This window comes from Telopea speciosissima, chromosome 3 (assembly GCF_018873765.1).
Source record: "Telopea speciosissima isolate NSW1024214 ecotype Mountain lineage chromosome 3, Tspe_v1, whole genome shotgun sequence".
Classification (NCBI taxonomy): Eukaryota; Viridiplantae; Streptophyta; class Magnoliopsida; order Proteales; family Proteaceae; genus Telopea; species Telopea speciosissima.
In genome coordinates this window covers 69,783,932-69,803,099 of record NC_057918.1, presented here as the reverse complement: position 1 = coordinate 69,803,099, position 19,168 = coordinate 69,783,932, and the positions used below count along the sequence as shown (strand labels likewise).

At 38.3% G+C, this 19,168-nt stretch overlaps 1 pseudogene; it reads left to right on the top strand.

Annotated features, from left to right (window-relative positions):
* Window positions 1-3,331: 3,331 nt before the first annotated feature.
* On the top strand, window positions 3,332-18,945 carry LOC122656032 (annotated as a pseudogene).
* Window positions 18,946-19,168: the final 223 nt, after the last annotated feature.

The following is a 19,168-nucleotide window of genomic DNA, read 5'->3' as shown; positions in this document are numbered from 1 at the left end:
AACTTCTCTTACACACCCGCAACTTCAGCTTGTAGCCTTGTAAAGATACATATGACTTGAGAATGTCAATGTTGGAAATCCGTAGTAAGTTGATAAATGCAAGGATTGAAGGTTCTTAATTAGATGTACAATAGAATTTAACAATATTTCCCTGTGGAATTTAAGACACATCGTACTTTCAAATTTTGAATTGCATATGTGTAGACACTGAATTTCTCACTATCCCCTCATTTGCTACTAGTGACTTGAGCCCAAAACAACTCTCAGGGATTTTCTTATAAAAAATAATCATTTTGCCCCTAGATCCACTTGAGTGCTCTAACACTGTCAGAATGGAATGAAACTCTCCAAATATAATTTTCCATTATATTAAAGCATGTCCTTTGGGAGCAAATCTAGTATTGTTTAGCCATTTTCTCATCTAACCTTAATTTTGTGGGGTTCGCTTACTTTGGGACTGGTGTCCCCTACCAAATCTATGGTGGATCCTTGCAACATTGATTAAAATAATCAAAATTCTTTTTGATGATATGTGGTTGTCCAAGTATAAAGACGATAGCACATTCTCTCTCTAGCTCACTCAATAGAAGACCCTAAACATGAGAGGAGTGTTATTTATAGATTTAGTAAGGAGAAATTAACCATAAATACGTCTAAGGATCATTGTATGGATCCAAATCGTCTATTGGGAACCTCTTAAGGTGGTTTCTGATCAATGGAGCGAGTTTGGACACCAATCTTGTTCAATAAGGTGTAGACATGTAGATTTTTTTGTGCAAAAGAGGTTCCTAAGGGGCCAAAGAGTGACCAAAGATAGCCCAAAAGCTTTCAAATTGGCTCCCATGTGCAAATGACATCGCAATCTTCTAAGAAAGGAAGGTGAAAAATTCTATAAATTTGCAAATCTCGACAACAAGGCCCTATTGAAAAACATGTCGTGTCGTCAAATCGGGGGCTTTGAGTGTCGACCAAAGGTTTCTAATTGTTGATTTGTGCATTTGATGATCTCGATAGTGAAAACATCTTACTCAACAGATGGAGGGTTTGGCTCAATGTCTAGGTAGCTTGATTGACCGTAGCTCGAATTGAGTTGCGTATAGGATCTTCACTGCTAGATATTTGTTTATTCTTTTGTTCTAATAGGTATCTTTCCATTTCTGTGCAATGTTGAAGAATGGATCCTTGATTTAGATATTTATCCTTCATTAAGTTTAAGTACTTTTAATCATGAAATTCTAGCTGATATAGATTTTTTTGTTAGTTTGTTTTCTTCAGTCTTTTTTCGTTACATCCCTCGAACGCTCAATGCTGAAGCTCATTACCTTGTTACACGAGTTTCAAGGTTCTTTCTTTCAAAATGTATGGTGGCTAGTCCCTCCCCCTCCTATCCCTGATGTAGCTTTGTTGGATTTCTTCAATTTTATAAATCATAATGGTATTGTGTTCAAAAAAAAAAAAAAAAAAAAAAAATCAAGAAATTGACATTTTAGTACGTCTTTATCAAAAAAGTCTCCAAATTCCATTGAGAGGTCATAGTTTCACTTTGGGCCGTAATCATTGTGACGCTGACTGTCCAACAAACTGGGATCATCAGTTATCCCACAACAGTAGGTGTTTGATGGGCCACCACAACTCCTATGCGTTTGGCAATAGTGACGGACGTTGCCCACTCCATTATTTTTTAGGAAAATTATAGGATTAACCAATAATGGATTTGAATTTACAAAACTAGCCATGTCATGTTTATTTCAACGAATTACCCAAAACAAGAATGTGTTTTACGCGGTAGGTAAAGAGCTCTGGCAACATTCTCCCCCTGCTTCATACTTTATTTATTTTGGGGAGTTTTCTATCAGATCCCCTCGGCATACCCGACAGTCTTGACCACAGTTAGCAAAAATGGGAACGACAAAAAAACGGAGTCTAATGGTAAGAGTTTTAAACGGTAAAAAATTACAAATGGACGATCAAATAAAACGATCAGAAAAGCAGAGAATGGTAAAAAACGAAAAACGGACGGTACATGTTTTAATGTTTATATTTCAAAAAAATGGAACAAAAAAACACGATACTATTCTCACATAAATTTAAGAATTTTTATTTGAAATATATGCTTTTAATGTTCAAAGTGTAACATCCAAAATGAATTCATATATAATAATATTCCACAACCCGTTGTAAGCTCCAAGACATGTCATTTCCTTACAAAAAAAAAAGACATGTCATATAATATCATCCAATATTAGTTCTCAATTCATACACCATAATGTCCAAAATTGAGCAATATGGTTTGGCTATGGTGTTGGTCATTGTTGTTAACACAACCAACACACTAATGGAGTGATACATGTTTAGTTGAAGTTGAGTCATCACTTTAGAAACCCTTTTCATTAGATGCATCGATTTGTAACTCAATTTCGGGGTCCATGTATTGATATTGAGTTAAAGGTGATTTCATGAAAAAATATAACCATTCGAGTCATCTTTACATTGGTGAAAGAATCAAGTTGAACAGAGTTCGGTAGAGAGAGATATTTTGGTAAGTTAAGTTAGTCATTGTCTAACAAGTCCAAGTTCTTATTAAAAAAACACAAAAAAGAAACCACTTCAGTGGTGAAAGAATCAAGTTGAACAAAATTCAATAGAAAGAGATATTGTGATAAGCTAAGTTAGTCATTGTCTAACAAGTCCAAGTTCTTATAAAAAAACACTAAAAAAAAACTTATTCCTTTGATGCAGGCCATGCTTAAATGGAAAGCTTTAATATTAATAATATAAATCTCACCTAACAACTCTTTATATGGTGATGGGGCCCTCCCTCATCAACAAATAGTACACACATTCCCTCTTCAATCAATGATTGGTTATGGTGTTGGTCATTGTTGTCAACACAACCAACACACTAATGGAGGGATGCATGTTTAGTTGGAGTTGAGAGTCATCACTTTAGAAACTCTTTTCATTAGATGCATCAATTTGTAGCTCAATTTTGGGATCCGAGCATTGATCTTGAATTGAAGGTGATATCATGAAAAATGTAATTCTTTGAGTCATCTTTACATTGATGAAAAAATCAAGTCGAACTGATTAGGTAGAGAGAGATATTTTAGTGAGTTAAGTTAGTCATTGTCTAACAAGTCCAAGTTCTTATAAAAAAACACTAAAAAGAAACTTATTACTCTGATGCAGGCCCTGCTTAAATGGAAAACTTAAATATTAATAATATAAATCTCACCTAACAACTCTTTTTATGGTGGTGGGGCCCTCCCTCGTCAATAAATAGTACACACATTCCCTCTTCAAGCAATAAGCAGAGAGAGAGAGAGAGAGAGAGAGAGATGGTGGAGAAAGCAACAGTAGTGGGAGTAGTTGTTCTGCTTCTGCAACTGGTATCTTCCATTAATTGTATCTTGGATCGCACCCAATTCCCTGAAACATTTCTCTTTGGTACTGCAACTTCTGCATACCAAGTAATATTTATTTATTTATTAATTAATTATCGTCATTACATATTGCAAATTAATTTCTTTCATTCTCTTCTGCTCTTTCCATTAATCTATATTCATAAAGAGTCCAAAATTTTGACCTACTCTTTGTTCTTTCTCACAAACCCATTTATTTTTTCAATCTTTGGTTCCATTTTCATTATCTACACAGGTTGAAGGTGGCTACTTAGCGGATAACAAAAGCCTCAGCAATTGGGATTTATTCACCAAAATACCAGGTGATTTTTTTATTTATTTTTATTATGAGAATCAAACTAATTTACCAACCTTAATTAGCTTCTTAAGCTATTTAACACGGGAGAGTTTTGATTAGCAAGGAGGAGGAGCTAACTAGCTAGCTAGCTTGGGAGAATTTTATTAGAAATGGGAAAAATGATCCATACGCCGCTCATATAGGATCTTCCCTCCTCCTTGGTCAAACATAAACATAGATGTGGGCCGAGGTGTGGTGTGTTTTTTAATTTATTAGGCGACGTGAGTGTTTTTATTTATTTATTTATTTATTTTATCAGATCCTACCAAGGAACCGAGGACCCATAGGCCACTAGGGGTGACAGCCCAAGAGGGTGGCGAGTCCCGATAAGGTCCCCATGCAGGGACCATGGTAGGGGTGTCAATTCTAGGCCCGGCCTGGCAGGCCCGACCGAGCCCGTCCGGTTAATGCCCGGCCCATCTCGGACCGATTACTAAAGATGTCAGGCTTAAGCCTGACACATTTAGTAATCGGGCGGTCCCGGGGTTGGGTTGTAGCCCGTCGGGCGCCCGACCGGACCGACTGATTCCAAGCCCGACCTAGACCAACCGGTTATAGCCCGACCCTTAAACTTATAAACTTCCCCTCTCTTTCCCTCCAAATTTCCTGTTTTGTTTGTTTTTTTGTTGGTCTTTGACATTTATTGGTTAGATACACTAACGTAGGTGAAATGAGGCTTAGTTTTTAGTTTTTAGATCTTACTTTGTTAGATGTGCTTCTATTCGGTGTTGTGCTGTAATTTTTTTCTCCTCTACTTACTTTGTTAGATGTGCTTCTATTTTTTTAACCCTCTACTTACTTTGTTAGATGTGCTTCTATTCGGTGTTGTGCTGCTATTTTAGTTGGGATAAGCTTTATTTGATTTTGAGTTGAGGTGTACCGTGACTGCCCAACAGTGTGATGGTTTGAATTTAAAATTCCGGTTGCATGTTAATTAGTAAACCCACACCATTTAGAGACCATTTAGAGTTAAACGGCTCATGGGCCCAGTTTAGGTCCGTTTAGCCCGAATAAGACTGCCCCGATTAAAGACCGAACACCGACCGACCAAAATGAAACCATACCATGCCCACCCAAGGCAAGCCCGAATGCCTAAACGGTCGGACATGGTGCAGCCTGTAAAATTGGTGAGGCCCGGTTAGGCCCGATTGAGACCGACCGAGCCCGACCGGTTGACACCCCTAGACCATGGGGATAGATTCCAAATTCGAGGGCGGTCACGATTGCGTACCTGCTGTGTATCAGCTCCAAGAGGAGAGGACAACCTAGTAGGGGAGGAGATGGGGGAAAGTTGAACCAGCGATCTCTCCTTTGGACTAAGACCACCGCCCTACTTCACCTAGACTGGCATTTGTTTAGTTTATAATTATAAGTCATGAATCTCAAGAACACGCCTCACCTGGGCCTCGCAAGCAATAGAAAAATTGGTTCCTGGATTGAAAGTAAACCATTACATGTAAAGGATCTTCTATCTTTTCAAATGAAATGTTTTTGCTTTTTTTCATATCCATTAAGGAAAAAGATCGAACTCTGTCCGGGAGTGTCGCTTTCGCCAGAACTCCCATGAGTCTACCTCTCTCCTCCCTTTATGAAAAGACAACTCTACCCCTTATTTTAAGGAAGAGAGAGAGAGAGACATTTTTTTTTGGGTACAAAGAGATAGACACATGAGAGTGCTGGCATAGACCACACTCTCGGACAGAAAACTGCTTCCCAATGTTTTAATAGGGAATACAATCATAGAGATGAAACCCTACTACTATCAGGAAAAAAAAGACTGTTAATTGGATCAGTTAAGGCTGAGCTCACTTTCATATCAAAATGGGGAAAAAATATCTTGGGGGAATTATTTTTTGCTTTTTTAGTATAATACACTTTTTGTAAAATCCTGTTATTTCACATATATACTTGAAAAACATGTGAAACAATGATAATTCTTGAAAATGATATAGTAATACATATTTTTTTTCCAAGTATAAATAAAAGAACTTTTGAGAATAAGACAACGGACAATCAAAATGAAAATTATATTATTAAGAAAATATACCTAGGTCGGTGCATTGCGCTGTCCCCGCACCAACATACAAGGGCAACCAAAATGATCGCCATGTCCCTGGGAATTTCTGCCTTTCCATGGGGGCACGGAGGTCATTTTCCTATGTCTGGGCGCAGGGGCAGTGCACTGCATGCACCCAGGTAGCATTCTTTCTCCCAAATGTTTAGATGGATTCTACACCTTGTGGATAGGTAGACCCCGAGGTCTATTGTTCACATATAAAGTTTCAATGTTTCATCCCTATTGAACCTTACCACGTGGTGAAACGATGTTTTATAATCCGATATAGGAGAGTGCACAATAGTACACAAAGTACCATATGCTTACATAAACATACATGGGATGCACACTAACATATAAGAGGGTAAATGATTGAACTAGGCTCTGACATTTGACACATGACTAACCCTATGGTCACAAAAACTACAAGAGTTATCTACATGAAAAAAGAATAATGTTTTGTAGCAAATATTTTCCCTCTTCAATATGTGACTTCCACATATATTAAAGGTGGAACTTTTCATCCACCCATCTAGGGCATAGTTCTAGGTAACGGTATCAGATCGCCCGTATCAGGCGATCGATACCAGTTTTGCACCTTGCTGATCACGATACCGTGCCAATATCGTATCGGTGACACAATACGGACAAGGGGTAAATTGGTCAAAACATATTTCTAAAGGAGGATTAGGGGCAAATTTATCCGATATGGCCGATCCTTGCTGATACCAATCCGATACCATATTGGTTTTCGAGTTAACCGATGCCTGTTCTGATACCATGCACTAAAACCATGATCTAAGGTCATTATTACTTCTACCCTCACTGTATGAAGTTGATAATACTCTCACTATTCCCCAATGCCTTTTCCATGCCATCCAAGGCCCTCAGTCAAAGAAAATCCCTTGACCGTGGATGAAGGAAAACTCTATCCTGAAAAAAGAAAGTGATTTCGATAACTATAGAAAAGAAAATTACTTCAAAAATTGACTGAAATTGAATTACTTTTTTTTTTTTGTTTTCATAGGGAATATCCAAGATGGAAGTAATGGAGATATTGCTGATGATCACTACCATCGTTTCATGGTACCTCCTCCACTTATTACTTCATGCAAAGTAAATTGTTATTTTGTTTTCAATCAAAAACAAATTGTTATTTTATTGAGGCTCTGATTGTTTCGAAGAAAAAAAAAATAGAATAAAAGGAAAATTTGTAAGTGAAATCCTAATTGAAACATATTGTAGTCTTATAAAAGTATATTAAATCGCTTTAATGGTTACTCCCATATCATTTGAAAAAATTCAAATGGTATGCCTCTTTTGAATCTCATGTTTCACCAAATGATCCCATTTCTATTATCTATTGACAATCTTTAAATGATTGGAGATGTCTTCATTGGTGATGATCTTGCTTAGTAAAGTACCTTGAAAAAGGAAAATGAGTATTTTTCATGGATGGCAAACAAATGCAAAGCAGAAAGGCAGAGTAAGCTGTATCATTTGTGAAACCCAAAAGTAAATTACTGAGATTTCTGTGAATTCCATAAGCATATAATCAAACCAAGCATAATATGAGCAAAAGCAATAGTGCTTGCCTCGACTTGGAATCTGTAAGAGCTTTAGGTTGTGTTTGGTATATATTCTAAGAAATCATACCAAACGCCGCTTTAATCTTTCACCCTTGACCTTAAACATATTGACCCACTATTTATTCACTGTATTTTTGTCATTTCATCTTTTTGAAAATCTGGAGATTTTGTGGGTCCCAAGTACTTCATCCCCTGAAGATCCCAACTCTAAATTGTGGTTAAAGAGAATGAACCATAAATAGGATCACAGTATCGATGGAAAAGTCATTCAAAATAGAACGAAGCAGGGATCGATTATTACCTAAGCCTCACAAGTGCAAGACCTCCAACCGATGATAGTCCTTTCTCAAACGTTCCACGCACCACGCAAGCTTTGCGTTCCCACCACGGTCAAGTTTACTCCTCCACAGTTCCAAGAACACAATAGCTTGGACCACCTCTAGGATCAAACACCAAGAGAACAAGAGAGGGAGAAGACGATTTTTCTAGGAGGGAGAGAGAGCTCTGCGACTTTTGCTTTGGGTTTCCTTGTCTTGTGTGATTTTGTGATCTCATGAATATTTATAATTCTCTCACACAATCCCCATATTGCAAGCTCACATGGGATAGATATATTGAATTACTATAAGTGACTCAATTATCTCCCAAGCAATCTTTCTCTAAATTAGGAAAGACATGGATTGCTAGGAAAATCCAATCTTGAGTGAATATGAATATTCTCTCCATTGGGTTTCCTTTTCTAACAATCTCCTCCATCCTACTGTAAGATCCAATCTTACAAGAGAATCATGAAAAGGACATCACGATCAATTGTCACCGCATAGATGAATGGAACTGAAAGGAAAGGGGTAGGATCGCAATGGGATACCACTTAGCTTCTAAGAAAAGGCCATCGGAGATGCTAAGCAGATGTAATAACCTACGCCCAAGGTAAGTAGTTAAAACACGCATTAGTCCCCCACAAAACAATGTTGCATGGTTCAATATAAGGCATGTGTACGGGACTGTCAATCCTCAATGAATCGATACACCGATCGAGAGATTCAATTACCTTGATTGGACCAACAGAAAACATTTCAAACAAAATGTTCAAGAAAATAGATAATGTTTTATATATATAACTAAAAATATTTCAAAAACATTTTGAAGATGCTATCGGATCCGGATTTGGGTCCAATCCTGTACAGAAAACTCTCCTCAACATATTCCCAACGTATGAGCTGTAGGTTCCGTGTTGGGCATCTCTTTCGAATACAGTCAGACACTGAGAATCCGGAACACCGATATATAGTTAGAGATAGACATCAACCGTTGGTACACCAAAACTCTCAACATATGAATGCGTCGATAAGGACCCCTCAGGTCAAGGGACCAATTGTGAACTACTTAAGAGAATCTCATTTTCTTTATACTGACAGTACACCACATGTGAAATTCTCAATGATCCAGTCCAATGCACACACCAAATGTGCACTCACATTTGTGTCTTGGAAAATAACCTCCCTCCATGCCGGATGGGATGTCCAGTTCCATCCCTAGTGGTGAACAGTTTTAGGTATGAATACCTAAGGACAATAACTGAGCTCAACAACTGATCATGCTAATCAAAACAAGAATTTATTATTCAAATAGAATGAGTTTTGTATATCAGTGCCAGTCACCCATGGACTTCACCCCCATATTCCCAACATGTTTCTCAAAAACACTAGGAGGCAACGCCTTAGTCATGGGGTTAGATAGGTTATCTGCAGTGTCAACCTTAGCTATGGCTATAACGCCACGCTGAATAATCTCAAGGATCAAGTGATATTTCCGCTCCACATGCTTGTTCCTCTGATGAGCTCTTGGTTCCTTCGCTTGTGCTATAGCTCCCCTATTGTCACATAACAGTTGTATGGGTCGCTCCACTAACTCAGGCACCACCCCTAGGTTTGTCAAGAATTTCTTGAGCCAGACACCTTCCTTGGCTGCTTCACTAGCTACCAAGTACTCAGCTTCTGTCGTGGAGTCGGCTGTTGACTTTTGTTTGGCACTCCTCCAAATTACTGCACCCCCACCAATCATAAAAACCATCCCAGAGGTAGACTTTCTGTCATTCTTGTCAGTTTGGAAATCCGAATCCGTATATCCAACCACTGACAACTGATCACAACCATAAACAAGGAAGTAATCTTTGGTCCTCCTTAAGTATTTGAGGATCCCCTTGATAGCTGTCCAATGTTCCTATCCTGGATTGGATTGATATCGACTCACAATTCCTACGGCATGACAAATATCTGGGCTGGTACACAACATGGCATACATCAGACTTCCTACTGCCAAAGCATAAGGAACTCTCTTCATAGTCTCAATTTCCTCAGGAGTTTGAGGACTTTGTGACTTGGATAAATGATTCCATGTCTGAGGGGCACATTACCTCTCTTCGAATCCTACATGTTGAACCTCTCAAGCACTTTGTTAATGTAGGTGGATTGTGATAATCCCAACATCCTCTTCTTGTAATCTCTCACAAGCTTAATTCCTAGGATGTAGCTGGCTTCACCCAGATCCTTCATTGAGAATGTTTTGGACAACCACATCTTTACAGATGAAAGTAACTCCACATCATTCCCAATGAGCAATATATCATCCACATGTAGGACTAGGAGACAGACGGTACGTCCACAGACTTTCTTATACACACATGGCTCATCGATGTTTTGTTCAAACTCAATATCCTTGATAGTTTGATCAAAACGGATGTTCTATGATCTGAAATTTATTTTAGTCCATAAATAGACCTCAACAACCTGCATACCTTGTTTTCCTCTCCTGGAGAGACAAAACCCTCTGGCTGATTCATGTATATGACCTCATCAAGATAACCGTTAAGGAAAGCGGTATGCACATCCATCTGCCAGATCTCATAGTCATGGTATGCAGCAATCGACAATAGAATCCGAATGAATTTAATCATCGCTACAAGTGAGAAGGTTTCATCATAGTCAACACCCTCTTTCTGGGTGTATCCCTTCGCCACCAGCCTTGCCTTAAAACGTTCCACCTTTCCATCCACACCTCTCTTCCTCTTGTAGATCCATTTACACCCTATGGGTTTTACCCCAACTGGCAGATCTTCAAGAGTCCAGGCATGGTTAGAATCCATGGAATCTATTTCACTGCGCATTGCTTCCTGCCATTTCACTAAGTCAACGTCCTTAAGAGCCTCAGTGTAAGTATAAGGATCTGTGTCTGAACAGTCAGACACCATGTGGAATTCTTCCACTTTTTGATCCTCCTCCGTGAGAAGGTTCAAACGAGTTAGTGGCCTGATAGACCTCCCACTCCTCCTAGGCTCTTGAGGCTGTTGCTCAACTGTGGGTATGACAACTGGAACCTCTGTCGATGCTGAAGGTACTTGGTCATCATTTATTTCTTTAATGACCACTGGATCTGATCTCAGTGAGATCGTGTCATCCTCAAGAAAAATCGCATGCTTAATAACTATGACTTTCTGATTAACAAGGTCATAGAAGTAGTAGCCTATTGTAGTCTTAGGGTATCCCAAGAAATAGCATCTATCTGTTCGGGATTCCAACTTATCCGTTTGTTGTTTCTTTACATGCGCTATGCAACCCCACACCTTGAGATGTTGAAGGCTTGGCTTACGTCGATACCACAACTCAAAAGGTGTTCTGGTCACAAACTTTGTTGGTACCCTGTTCAGTATATAGATGGCAGTTTCCAGTGCGAAACCCCAAAAACTCAATGGCAGTTTCGAATAACTCAACATGGACAGAACCATGTCTAACAAGGTTCGATTCCTCCTTTCTGAAACTCCGTTCTGTTGAGGTGTTCCCGGGGCTGTCAACTGGGTTATGATCCCAACTTCTTTCAAATAATCCCTGAACTCATCTGATAAGTACTCTCCTCCTCGATCAGATCGAAGACACTTGATGCAATTTCCTAACTGTTTTTCAACCTCCGCTCGGAATTCTTTGAATTTATCAAAGGTTTCCGACTTGCGGTGCATCAAGTAAATATATCCATAACGAGAGTATTCATCAGTGAAGGTCACGAAGTATTCGTAACCATACCTCGCCTGAACATTGATGGGTCCACATACATCTGAGTGTATCAATTCTAACACTGCTTCGACTCTTCTTCCCTTGTTAAAGAAGGGTTTCTTGATCATTTTTTCTTGTAGACACGACTCACAGGTTGGGTAAGGTTCTACCTTCAATGATTCCAAAGGCCCATCCTTCACCAACCTGTTTATCCTTTCTACTCCAATGTGACCTAACCTCAAGTGCCAAAGGTATGTAGAATTATCTTGGGCTGATTTTCTTTTTAAAGAATTATTGGAAATCTCATTCACCTCTAGTATCGGTTTTAAGAGATATAACCCGTTATCCAGTAGGCTAGAAGCAATAAAAGAATTATTCAATCGAATAGTTAATTTATTACCAAAGAGGAAAGTATAACCATCCATAACAAACCTACTAACAAAAATAATATTCCTCCTAAAATGAGGAACATAAAAACAATCTCTCAAAACTAAAATACTATAATAAAAAACTAAAGTAAAATCTCCAACGGCCTCAGCAGCGGCCTCAGCACCCGTACCCATTCGCAATCGAACTTCATCCTTACTCAGTCTTCTTGTCAGCTTGAACCCCTACAACAAGTTGCAAATATGGGCAGTCGACCCCGAGTCCACCAACCATGTGTTAGTAGGTTCCTCTGACAAATTAGGCTCATAAAGGACCAAGGTTTCCGAAATACCTTCTTCCTGTTTCTCCTGCTTCTTTTTCTGAGCAGCCAGGAAAACACGACATTCCTTCTTCTAATGTCCGTCCTTCTTACAATAGAAACAAGTCCCTTTACTCTTGTTCTTCTGAATTCCCTTATCACCAACCTTAGGGTTTTTGCCCTTGTTAGCCTTCTTCTTCTTCTTCTTGCCCTTCGGCTTTGAGGAAGAAGACTTGTCCTCTGTAGTCAAGACCTCCACTTTCTGCTTCTTGGATGCAGCTTCCACCTCTTGCAACATGTTGCCCAACTCAGGGAGTTCCATAGAAAGTTTATTCATATTGTAATTGACAATAAACGATCCGTAGATATCCTGAGGCAATGAGTGGCAGATGACATCCATCTTATAATTTAGCTTGAATGAAATCCCAAGGTTTTCCAGATCTAGGAACAAGTTCCTCAGTTTGATGACATGGTAAATAGCCGAAGTACCTTGAGCCATCTTCGTGCCATGGAGGAGTGTCACCAGTTGATGATGGGCATGATGTTCTTCCCTCCCATACATCTCCTTCAACTCTTCCATCATGTCCTTGGTCAAGTACAGATCATTGACCCAATCAGCAATGGTCTTCTCCAGAGAACTCAATACGAGGAGTTTTGCCTTAGAGTTTTTCTGTCGAAACAACTCATAGGCAGGCTTCGATTCAGGGTTCTCCTCATTAGGGAATTCAGGCTCATCTTCGTCCAGGACAGACATTAGACCTTCCGCAGACAGGAGTAACTTGATGTTCCTCCTCCAGTCAACATAGTTAGGGCCGGTCAAAACATGGTCTTTGATAAGGGCGGCATAGTTCATTTGGGTTGATATTTTTAAAATCTACATGATGTACAAAAATTACTAATTAGCATGATCTACAACCATTGAAATAACTGGGGTAAGAACAATCAATGGTCAGTCACACCCCAAGCTTCCCTCTAGCTTATAGGGCATGAATTGGAAACGACCAACCCTCATGCTCCTGACTTAGTCTATCGGAGTTCATCATTCACATCTTGGTTGGGTGGACTATTCTACCCGTCACTTAGACTTCCAATGTATTTAGCTACCTGAGTGTCATGCCCATTCCTATCGACTGACACACACTCAAGTCAAGTGTTTACCCTTAATTTCGAAGGGAACTATGGTGTTTGTGGGTTAATGCCTATTATCATAGAACACATACCACTGACCATTTTCTCTACCTATCACATGTGAGATGAGTGCAGACAATTTCACCAATTCACCCTAATATTATCCTATCGGCATCTACAAGGGTGGATCAATGACATTTCTACACTCACCAATTAAGGGAGGCCATGAGAATCCCACCAACCAGGGCTTCCCATATCACATTTGTATTATAATGAGGGAAAACGGGAACGCATATTAAACCACAAGCATACATCCAATGTATAAACAAAATAACACATCCATCCAAGGAAAACTATAAACACATAAATACCAATGGTTATGGGACAACATCTTTAATCAATGTGAGTTCATAACCAAGACAAACTCACTTTAACTGAAAATGGATGGGAGTAATCATAGCCTCATATGTCACTCCCACTCACAGCAATTATAGTGTGATAATGCTTATGCAACTATCTATTACAGGGAAATTCTAAAACTGTAATAATTAAAGACACTTCAAGTGAGCAAGTCCTTCCTTCATTCTTGTCTCCAACGAACCGGCAAGATCCTTGATCCATGATCCACGATCTGTGATTCACGATCCATGATCCATAATCCACGAGGTTACAATGAATATTTTCAAACTAAGCTAAAAATATTACAACCCTTTCCAAATAAATAAAATTACATAACAGGAAACCAGTCCACCAAAATTGGACTGCCTGGAGAATAAAAAAAAAAATTACATATAAAATCACAGCCATGCCATGCCTAGCACACACATACATCTAATGCATGTAATTTTATTCATCCCATAACCATGGTCCACATTATTTACATGATGCTCAAAAATAATATTCCAACATTTATGTGAAAATTGTCCAAAAACACATAAAACATCATTATCATGACAATTCAAGCCATTATGATCAAGTGCATCCAATGCATCCATCATGCAACCATTACCATGACAACTTATGTCATAATGGTTATGTGCATTACATGCTCATTACCATGACAATCCAATGTCACCATGATCATGCACATCACATAGCCATTACCATGACAACTTATGTCATAATGGTCATGATACATACCGCACAAAGCCATCACATACATGCTTAAAATAAAACTAACAATTATAGTAAGCCATTATGCCAAATTGGGAAAGGTGGGTGAAGGGAAGAATCTCACCACCCAACTTCTCCAATGAAAATCCCTTTCATTAATGAAACCAGAATTTTTTTTTTTTTTTAATTTATAAAAAAACTTGCAACACAAAGTGAACCAAAACAAGAGGGAAAAACAAGTGCACATTCATACAATAGCATCACATGTGGCAAGGCTGTTTGCGCACGCATGCGACTTGCAGCCCTGCACGCATGCTGTAGGGTGCACACGGCCAGGGGGTATGGGCTATCCAAGGGGTGGGGTGCATGAGGCTAGGGGCGCGCGCAGGCAGCCAGCCCGCGGCCCCTATGCGCACATGCATCTCACCTCCAAATTTTTATTTTTTTTTTTTATATTATAAACAGAATAAAAATTATGAGCTTCATAAAATAATGAACAAATAAAATTGAAAACAACCCCATCGATAAAGAGGCTCTGATACCACTGAAGGCATCGCTAGTGCGATCGCAACAGAAGCGTAAATAGGATCACAGTATCGATGGAGAAGTCAATCAAAATAGAACGAAGCAGGAATCGATTATTACCTAAGCCTCACAAGTGCAAGACCTCCAACCGATGATAACCCTTTCTCAAACGTTCCAGGCACCACGCAAGCTTTGCGTTCCCACCACGGTCAAGCTTACTCCTCCACAGTTCCAAGAACACAATAGCTTGGACCACCTCTAGGATCAAACACCAAGAGAACAAGAGAGGGAGAAGACGATTTTTCTAGGAGGGAGAGAGAGCTCTGCGACTTTTGCTTTGGGTTTCCTTGTCTTGTGTGATTTTGTGATCTCATGAATATTTATATTTCTCTTACAAAATCCCCATATTGCAAGCTCACAGGGGATAGATATATTGATTTACTATAAGTGACTCAATTATCTCTCAAGCAATCTTTCTCTAAATTAGGAAAGACATGGATTGCTAGGAAAATCTAATCTTGAGTGAATATGAATATTCTCTCCATTGGGTTTCCTTTTCTAACACTATACAACTATGCTTTAACAGCATTTGAAATCATATATTGGACTTTTTGACAATAAGGCAACTTACGGTATGATTTCTTGTAATGCATTACCAACCTTGAATGCATACCAAAGAATGCATACCAAACGCAACATAAATATAATTGCATAAAAGATGGTAAAATGTCATTTAAAAGCCGAAAATTTCATGAAGTTCTAAATAAAAATAAAAATTTTGTTTGCAAAGATAAATAACTAAACATCCTCTTAAACAAATATATTAATATTTTCTTTGTTTTTTTATTCTACATCATATTGAAACTTATAAATTTATTTACCTTTTTCTTTTTTATTTTCTCTTTTTTCCGCACGGTGTTTCTTAAAAGAATGGTGGTTCAGAACAGATGTGTATGGATGCAATAGACATTTACATGATTAGATCATGCGGATAAAGTTGTCAATGGGATTCGAACCTAACAGAGGAAAACCTAGATCACCTGCCCACATCATTTAAAGAATTTTGGTTTCTTCAAACAATTGAATCAGTTTAAAATTCCATTTGTTCCCCCCCCCTCCCTCTCCCTAAATAGGGTCCTTTTACCTTTTTTCTAATGATAACACCTAATCAAATAGGAAGATGTGGAGCTAATGCATTCACTTGGAGTTAATTCTTACAGATTCTCCATTTCATGGTCAAGAGTCCTCCCAAGTAAGTTAGTATAGCAGTTCTTTTGTTACTTCTTCTTCTTCTAGTTATAAATTAAGTTAGACAATTAAAATCAATATGTAACACCAGGAGGTAGATTTGGAGAGATTAATCCTGCTGGAATTGAATTCTAAAACAAGCTCATAAATGCCCTGGTACACAAAGGTGGTCATATGCAGTTATTCATACTCCCAAACTTTGTATTATTATCCATTCTTCTGTTGTTCTGTTGGAGCTAAAAGGGGTAATGAGTTCTACTAACCTTTTTCCTATTATCGATCCAGGGATACAACCATTTGTTACATTGTTCCACTTGGATATTCCCCAAGAACTTGAAGACCGATATGGATCATGGTTGAGTCCCCAAATACAGTAAGTATTTTATATTATTTTTCCCTTGTTCTGGAATGTCTACTTAATGTGATAATTTCAGGAAAACTATAACAAGCTTGGACCAGTTGAAGATACAAACAAGTTCAGACTTCTGTTGTTAGTGTTTGTGATTGCTTAATAAGCTCGGATAACTATTAGCTGCCTAGCATTAAAGTTTTCTTGCCCATCAAACGAAATTAGGGAGAGGGAGCAGAAGCATATAACTGGAACTCTTGTTACATACATCAAGATTACATATTTTATGAAAATGGATTTGATTGATGAGAAAGAAAGAGCTATCTTCATCCAACACTCCACCTTAAAAGATAGGAGTAAATGAAAACTTCGATAAAGGTTTATAGAACTCAACTCAAAATTCGTAATATATCAAACAACTTGTCTTTCTTTTGAGTGCAGGGAAGACTTTGGATATTTTGCAGATGTGTGTTTCAAAGCTTTTGGTGATAGAGTGAAATATTGGGTAACCTTAAATGAGCCAAATTTGATGGTGTTAGTAGGTTACCTCACCGGGCAATTCCCACCCCTTCGTTGTTCCAAGCCGTTTGGTGATTGTCAATTTGGAGACTCTAAAACAGAACCATACATTGCAGCACACAATTTAATATTATCACATGCGACAGCTGTTGACATCTATAGAAAAAAATATCAGGTAGTTCTTGATTTGTTGGATTAATGTTTGGGCTTCATAATCACAAAATCCTTTTGAAAGTTATTCAAAATTCTGATTTACTTTGCTACATCAGGTAGTATATGGAAAGAAAACTCTTGTGAGTCATTTAACTTATCTTTGCTACTTATCATAGGTTGAACAAGGGGGTCTGATTGGGATTGTGATGAACACCTTCTGGCACGAACCACTTAGAAATCTTCCAGCAGACCGGTTGGCAGTTCAAAAAGGTCTTTCATTTTTTGTTGGATGGTAATCAATTTTAGACAAGTTTATTATTGTTAATTTTTTTATAAGACTATTTCAGTACATTATTGTGACACTGTCTATATGAACACTTACCAATCAGTTTTTTACCATAGATGACGGTAGGATATGGTGGTTTATGTACTGAATTTGCATTTTTATTTGACTATTTGTCAGATGGAAATAGTTTCACTCTTTATGTTTTAGAAACATTTGTTCTGACAAGGACAATATCCATTGTCCTTTTAAATAATTTTTGTATCTCACTCCACCACATATGTTTGTTGTTCATGATTGTTTTTCTCCAATGTTTTTCTTCTTTGATTCCTACAGGTTCTTAGATCCCATTATCTATGGTGAATACCCTCCTGAGATGCAGAGACTCTTGGGTTTGAGGTTACCAAAGTTTTCATTAGAAGAAAAGAAGAAACTAGAGTTGAACAAGCTCGATTTTATCGGAGTCAATCATTAAATAACTCTTTATGCCAAGGATTGCATGTTCTCTCAATGTCAATATGATACACAGCAGTGGTTATGGGATGCCTCTATAATCCTCACAGGGGAAAGGAATGGGATCCCTATAGGTATTCCGGTAAGAACTAAATAACAACTCTCTCATGTCTACAGAAATTACTTTGACATTAGGAAGCATTCTTGAATCTTGACACTTCAAAGTCAACTGGTTCATATAACCTTGTGAAACATGTATGTTTTTTCTTCACAAGACGGAAATGCCTCACTTCTACGAGGTTCCTTATGGCATCGAGAAGATCGTCATCTACTTGAAAGAACGATACAACAACACCCCAATGTTCATAACAGAAAATGGTATGAAACATTTGAGTAGTTATCCTGTATATAAAACAGTTAGAATCAAACAGTTAATGATCAATGACCTCTTTGAAAGTACATTTATTTTTTACTCCCAAGTACATAGACATGAGTGCAATATTTTTGTGCATAGGATATCCACAAGGGAGCACTCCTGATGTTTCTATTGAATACTTGCTCAATGATTCAAGAAGAGTAGAATACCTGAGCAACTACCTGGATTCCTTGACAGTAGCTATGAGGTATTTGGATTTAATATACCTTTTCAATTATTCTTCTGCCATTTGTCACTTTAGTATTTCCTATGCATGGTATGCGTCTTGTGCTCACATGAGTCCATATTCTTTCATAGGCATGGAGCTGATGTAAGGGGGTATTTCATATGGTCCCTTCTCGATAATTTTGAATGGCGTTTTGGGTTTACAATACGGTTTGGGCTTTATCATGTGGACTTCAATACATTAGAGGAACACCTAAATTATCAGCAGAGTGGTACAAACAGTTTCTAACTGGAGCAAAGACATTGAAAGAAAAGGGCAGCGAGACAGAAGTGTGGAACCTACATTACTGATTGAGGCATCCAAAGTAACATTAGTCTTTGACCTTTAGTAAATAGTTTACTGGGTGTGAGTATTGTAATAATCAAGAATGTCTAAAAACATGGCTGCATTGTTCAATGTCAATCATGCTGAACTTTACACAAATCTCATCTCACCATTAAGGAAGTTACTAGTGATTTTAAACTGCCACCATTTGCAACCTCCCTTAGTTGATGTGGCAATTAGGCCACATCAGCCAACATTTTGGTCTTGATTCACCTGAACACAAGGTTTATTGTTTGAATTTCGAGTTAGCCACCTCTTTAAGAAGTCCTTCGAAGA